Source organism: Furipterus horrens, unplaced genomic scaffold, assembly GCF_987537825.1.
Source record: "Furipterus horrens unplaced genomic scaffold, mFurHor1.1.pri manual_scaffold_2, whole genome shotgun sequence".
Lineage (NCBI taxonomy): Eukaryota > Metazoa > Chordata > Mammalia > Chiroptera > Furipteridae > Furipterus > Furipterus horrens.
Window position 1 is genome coordinate 92,825,381 of NW_028327172.1, and position 7,607 is coordinate 92,832,987.

General features: G+C 37.2%; 1 pseudogene; it reads left to right on the forward strand.

Moving 5' to 3' along the window:
* The first annotated feature begins 1,408 nt into the window (after positions 1 to 1,408).
* Positions 1,409 to 1,899, forward strand: LOC150019097 (eukaryotic translation initiation factor 5A-2 pseudogene; annotated as a pseudogene).
* Positions 1,900 to 7,607: the final 5,708 nt, after the last annotated feature.

Below are 7,607 nucleotides of genomic sequence, written 5' to 3' on the forward strand. Positions count from 1 at the left end.
ACCTAATGACAATTTACCACATGTTCCCTTCATCCACATTCATAAACTCTTGACACACTGCTTGCACACTTTGTGAGGGGCCCAAGACTTATCTTGATCACCAAGTTTTACTTTAAAATATGCAAAATAGGCTTGCCTGACAAATGCACTGATGTTTGTCCTTTGACTGGGAATGGTGAAACTGCCGCAGATAAAACAAAATGAATCAGGGTTTTTTAGGCACTTATAATGAGAAATAGCAGAGGCACACATAATCTGAAGAAAATAAAATAAGTATATGTGTAAATAAAAAAATAAATTTTGCTAACTCCTTGTATACAGACAAGAACTCAGACTACACTTTGGAATACGATTCACTATATAGAGCAGCACACAACCTCTCACCACACTGTCTCATGTGTAACTGAATAGCCTAGACAAGTATGAACCTGCTGCTGGTCTGCAAGGTTTCCACCTATTTCCACTCAAGGGAGGTTTGCTCTCAGCCAATAGGAGAGCACTAGTGCTTCCCTCAATCCAGGCTCAATTCAGCCTAGAGTGGTCACATTAAGATAAGCTGCAAAGAAAAAACGATGTGATAGAGGAAAACTGACAACAATTTTGAAATTAGCATGCCTATTTAAGTTGAAAACAGCTGAAGAATTGAACTCCCCAGGAATTATGTTAAATATTGTTCCCCTGTGTAATTACTTGCATGCAATAGCAGTCTGATTCTTTAAACTATAAGTAATGTAACTCAAAGGGAATATAAATTAAAGAAGAGGTTCTAGATACTGTAATATAACAGTGTTTGTGAAATAATAACTTTAAGGATTTAGAAATTGGTAGTTATTTCTAAGCACAAAAGATTTGTTAAAAGAAATAATATCAGACTTAAATACTAAATATCAGGGTTAATTGCTAACTCAGGAAAAATATGAAAACCAAAAAATCTTCATAATATGATTTCCCTGTAGCTAAAAGACAGATAGAGCAGTAAAATGGACTCAGGGTTTAATTTTAAATGTAATAAAACTTCAGGGAAACATCTCCATCTTGCCAGGTTTAATATGTCAACATGAGGGTCCAAATAGGTAATCAGTGAAATCCTGAGACTTGAGACCTGGGTAGATACAGCTCATAACCTTTGATACGTACATTTCCTTAAATCTGCTGGACTGCAAAATTGTCCCACACATTATTGTTAAAAGTTAGTCTGTCTCCATTCTTATTTGTAGGTCATACAGAAGCCTGAATGAAACAGGCATATTAAAAGGCAATTCTTGTCCCCATCTCTTGGAACTGCCAGGGCTGCCACTGCTACCTCTGCTGCAGCTGTGTGGGACTCGTGCTGGTATGCAGACAAAAAGAAGGCTCTCTTTCTTTGCTGAAAGTTCCCTTGGGAGAGGAACCATCTGCCCAGGCCACCATGGCAGATAAAATTGATTTCACTACTGGAGATGCTGGGGCTTCAAGCACATACCCTATGCAGTGCTCAGCTCTGTGCAAAAATGGCTTCGTGGTGCTCAAAGGACGACTGTGCAAAATAGTAGAGGTGTCTACTTCCAAAACTGGAAAGCACAGTCATGCCAAGGTTCACCTTGTTGGAATTGATATTTTCACGGGCAAAAAATATGAATATATTTTCCCTTCTACTCACAACATTGATGTTCCAAATATTAAGAGAAATGATTATCAACTGATATGCATTGAGGATGGTTATCTTTCCCTGCTGAGAGAAACTGGTGAAGTTTGTGAGGATCTTAAGCTTCCAGAAGGTGAACTAGGCAAAGAAATAGAAGGAAAATACAATGCAGGTGAAGATGTACAGGTGTCTGTCATGTGTGTGATGAGTGAAGAATATGCTGTAGCCATAAAGCCCTGCAAATAAATGGGAGCATCAGGCTTGAGCAAACTCTAGGTCTGGATCGACTGAAGATCTCAAGTTTGTTTCTAAGTTGTCACCAAAGCTATGGCCTTCATAAGCAAACTCATATATCTTCCCATTGTTTTGAAATTCTGCTGAGTTAGTTTTGCTGATAACTGGTAATTTAAAAAAATAATCAAGATGTATAATTCTTTTCTTTTATTATTTTGTAGATATTTTTTCTATAATATTCCTGTGGTTTTTTAGTATGTGATTCCAAGAAATAGATAAGGTAGTTTCAACAGATGTGATTTGTCTGAGCAAATCATTCCTGAATTTTAGTTAAATGATAAGTGAACCAGGGTTTTAAATCAAACAGTGTAGCATTTAGTGTATTGAATACCACATTTAAGTTGAATTGCTCTGCGTTAATTTCAGATTTAATATTACAGATTAAGTAGATTATGGATTGGAACTGTCACAGTTTCAGCCTGTGTGTGGCAAGCACAAATTCTTAAACAGAAATCATGTTATCAAAAAGTGTCAGTTATCTTAGTAGCCATGTGCAGCACCCTGTATTACCTCAGTGTTACTGGTCTTTGCCAAATTGTTGGCCAACCTAATATAACATTCTATATAGTGATTTTCATACTTGCTTGTGGTTGACAGACATTAAACTGTTGGGTAACTGTTAACAACTCATCCATATTGTAAGGAAAATACAAGGGACAGTGGCAAAAATGGGTTGGTTAAATCTATAGGTTGTTATTTGAGATCTTTGTAATCAGCATAAAAATAGAAAAGTTTCCAGATTTTTTTTTTTTGCTTTTAACTTTCATATTTCTCTCTCTACTTTCCTTTCCCTGTACCCCTCTCCCCCTCACTCCCTGCTCTGTCTGTATATTTAAAGGAGTGACCTGCTTTATAGGATACTATGCAGTACTTTTTATCAATTATGTTGATTAATTATATTGATAAATGTTATTTATAGTAGTCATTTTTTTCCAACCATTTGTAAGTACACTTTTTTGACATCAGAATATTTATTTGTCAGACAAAAACTGAAATTCTTCTAAGTGAATTGGTACGTTTGTTAAATTTATGTAATTATTTTTCTAAAATGAAATGAAAATGAGTTATGGAAGAAGAGTTACTTTATGTGATAATCATTAACTTAAGTACATATAAGTATTTTTTATTGTCATATGACTTAGTTACTCATGTGAAATATAACTAGGAAAGATTTCTATAAAACTGAATTATTTTTAAAAGTGTTTTAGGTGACTGCTACATTTCTGTTTAGTCTTTTGGATCATAATATACCTTATTTCCAGAATTCTAAACATTGTCATAGGATTTGTGAGGACCTTTGACTCAATAACATGTTTACATTGGAGTGAAACTTAGAATAAAGTTACTATTTCAGCAATTTAAAAAAAAGGCAATTCTTTACATGGAACTATATTCTGAGAATGCTGAATTATGTGATGAAGAGCATGAAGTTGGATAAGGGAGAGTTCGTGAATATTAAAGCACTATCCCATGGTAGAAGATGTATTATCCTGGGAAGAACCCAAGAGATATTGCTGGAAATACTGTGGAAATTTAGAAAAATTAATATTTTCTGAAAGTGATAATTCACTAAGTGAAATGCCAGAACTTCCAGAGTAGATGGTGAAAAAGATAATTAAAATGTAAAGAGGCCCTGACAGGTGTGCTAGCCTGCAAACCAAAGGGTCACATGTTCTATTCTCAGTCAGAACACATGCCTGGGTTATGGGCCAGATCCTTAGGTGGGGTGTGTGAGAAGCAACTGCACATTGATATCTCTCTCCCTCTCTTTCTCCCTCCCTCCCCCTTTCTCTAAAAATAAATACATTAAAAAATGTGAAGAGAATTGGACATGCCAGATCAGGAGAGAGTAAGTCTGGAAATCCAACCAGCTAAATATCTTCAGGGGATAGGCCACAGGATTTTCCATTAATCAAAGTGATAATAAATTTAATAGTAGGAGGGACACAAGTGTCAATGAGATACTCAGCAGTGGTTTTTTACTGGAGGTCAGTGTTAATGGGAGCCATTACTATCACAGAGCTGGGTTCCCTGAGACCAAAGAGAATGAAACATCAGAAGCCTCATGTAGGTGCTTACCTATCAGAAGTGAAGTTTGGCACATTTACACAAAGGGCAAAGCTGCAGTGACAACCAGAGAACAGATGCCTGATGCTAAGAAAACTAAGAGAGTAATTAAAATAACTCAGAGTCTATGGGCAACATAAATAAACATTTTTAAAAAGCTAATACTGTTCTGGTTTGGCAAGTAAGAAGCTAGAAGTTGTTACTGCATCTAACAAGTAAAAAACTGAAAAATCAACATGATTAAGGTACTAGAAGAAAAAAAAACAAGAAAAAATAGTTTAAGCAATAAAGATTGATCATTTCCCCAAATAAAAATTTGACACCAATGATTTAGAAAAATTAAAGAACACCAAAAATAAACATAAAACAAACAAAAACACGATAACATTATTATTAAACAATGAATTGGTCAACAAAAATATCAAGGAAAAAATCAAAAGATGCCTTGAAACAAATGAAAATGAGGACACAATGATCCAAAATCTATGGAACAGTGGGAAAGCAATCCTAAGAGAGTAATTCATAGTATTACAGGCCTATCTCAAAAAGCAAGAAGAAGTGCTAGTAAATAATCTAACTTCACATTTAAGGGAACTTGAAAAAAAACTACAAAGCCCAAAGTGAGCAGAGGAAGGAAATAATAAAATTCAGAGCATAAATAAATAAAACAGGGTAAAAAAAAGTACAAAGAGCTGGTTCTTTGAAAACATAAACAAGATTGACAAACCTTTAACCAGCTTCATCAAGAAAAACAAAAAGAAATGACCCAAATAAGTAAAATCAGAAATTAAAGAGGAGAAATAACAGACACCAAAGAAATACAGACTCCAGCCAAGGTGGAGGCCTAGACAGACACTCTGGGTCTCCCTCCACAACTAAGAAAGAATACAACTGTCTCAAAACTAGAGAGAACCAGAAGTTCTAGAAAATCGAGCTTGTATGGAAGTCCAACAAACAAAGATATAAAGAAGAAATATTCAACCAGACAGGTGGGGGGGTGGAGCCAGGGAAGAGAGGATGCAGAGTGGTGGTGGCAGCAGTGGTGGCAGTGGCAGGCCAGTGGAAAGCACAGTCACATGTTTTAAAAAGTTGGGAGGGACACCTGGGGAGTGTTCCCAGCTCCTGACCAGACTCCGCAGATCACTGTCCAAGTGCCAGGGAAAATCAAGCCTCATTGCTTCTGATTGTGCAAACCAGTGGGGGTTGGGGCAGAGGAGGAAACTGCCCATCTCTCAGCAGAGTTTGCTTGTTTAAAGGGCCCCCATGGTCCTAGAATGTCCGCAGACCCACCCACTCTAGGCATGACAGGCAGGGCAACAGCTAAAGAGATGCCAGTCCCATACGAAAGTGGGAGAAGTACCTGGAAAAGTGGAAAGTGCTGAGCAAGTGGCATTGTTCCCTCTCTGACCCCTCCCCCACATACAACGCCACAATGTAGTAAAACTGTACTGATGAATACCTAAGGCTCCACTCCTATAACATAGAGGTGAAACAGCTCTTGCCCAAATCACAGAGGTAAACAAAGAAAGATGAGGAGACAGAGAGGTATGACACAGAAGTGGGGGCAGATCAAGGTTCCAGTGGCACAACTAAGCAATGAGCAGAGAGCATGCCTAACAGGTGATGAGATAAACAGCTTAACAGAAGCACAGTTTAAGGCATTGGTGATTAGGATGTCCACAACTCTAACAACAAAGATTAAACAGGATGGGGAAAAAATGAAGGCTATTCTGGCTGAAATGAAGGAAAATCCAACAGAAACAAGTGGTGAAGGGAAGGAAACCAGGGTTCAAATCAACAAATTGGAACATAATGAAGAAACAAACAGTCAAACAGTACAGAAGGTGGAAATGAGAATTTAAAAAAACGAGGAGAGGCTTAGAAACCTCTGGGACAGCTATAAATGTGCCAACATCAGAATCATAGGGTTGCCAGAAGGTGAAGAGGGAGAGCAAGAAATTAAAAAATTATGTGAAAAAATAATGAAGGAAAACTTCCCTAATTTGGGCAAGGAAATGGACATACGGGTCCAGGAAGCACAGAAAGTCCCAAACAAACTAGACCCAGGGAGGACCACACCAAGACACATCATAATCAAAATGCCAAAGGTTAAGAATAAAGAGAGACCCTTAAAAGTAGCAAGAGAGAAGAGGAGAATTATAAGACTGTCAGCTGATGTCTCAAAAGAAGCTTTACAGGCAAGAAGGGACTGGCAGGAAATATTCTAAGTGATGAAAAGCAAGGCCCTACAACCAAGATTACTCTATCCAGCAAAGATATCGTTCAGAATGGAAGGGCAGGTAAAGTGCTTCCCAGACGAAGTAAAGCTGAAGGAGTTAATCATCACCAAGCCATTATTATATGAAATGTTAAAGAGACTTATTTAAGGAAAAGGATATCAAAACTCTGAACATTAAAATGAAAACAGTATCACAACTATCAACAACAGAAGCTAGAGAATGGAATAAAGGTAAACTAAGCAGACAATTAGAGTGGGAACAGAATCATAGGTATGGAGAGCATGTAGGGGGAGAGTAGCTGGGAGGGGGGAAGGTGAGAGGGAGAGAAATTGTGCAGGAATTAAGAAGCAAGGTAAGAGGGTGTTGAATAGACAGAGGGATGTTGAGAAGAGCTTTATGCACAACCAATGAACATGGACTAAGGGTGGGAGGCTGCTGGAGGGAGGAGGGTTGTGCGGTGGAGGTGAGCAAAGGGAAAAGAAACTGGGACAACTGTTAACAGCATAATCAATAAAACATACAAAAAAAATACAAAGGATTGTAAAAAAATATCATGAAACACTATATGCCAACCAACTGGACAACCTGGATGAAATGCATACATTTCTAGAAACATAAAATCTTCCAAAACTAAACCAGAAAGAATTAGAGAATCTGAATAAGATTACACATAGTAAAATAGAAGCAGTAATCAAAAAACTCCCAGCAAAGAAAATCCCTGGAATAAATAGCTTCACAGCAATGCACCAAAAAAGATCATACACCATCAGGTGGGATTTATTCTGGAAATGCAGGGTTGGTAAAGAACCATCAGGTGGGATTTATTCTGGAAATGCAAAGTTGGTAAAGAATTTGCAAATCAATACATGTGATTCACCACATAAACAAATTGAAAGATAGAAGCCACATGATCATATAAATAGATGCAGAAAAAGCATTTGATAAGTTCCAGTAACCATTTGTGATAAAAACCCTCAGCAAAGTGAGAATAGAGGGAACATACCTAAACAAAATATAGGCTATATATGACAAACCCATTGCCAACATCATACTCAATGGACAAGCACTACAAGTATCCCCTTAAGATTTGGGACAAGACAGGGATGTTGGCTTTTACCTCTCTTATTCAAGATGGTACTGGAAGTCCTACCCACAGCAATCAGACAAGAAGAAGAAGAAAAAGACATCTAAATTGGAAAGGAAGTAGTAAAATGTATTTGCACATGACATGATATTGTACCTAGAGAACTCCAAAGATTCCACCAAGAAAATAATAAAACTAATAAGTGAATTCAGCAAAGTAGCAATATACAAAATTAACATCCAGAAATTAGCTGCATCTTTATATGCCAATAATGAACTAACAGAGAGGGAAATTAAGA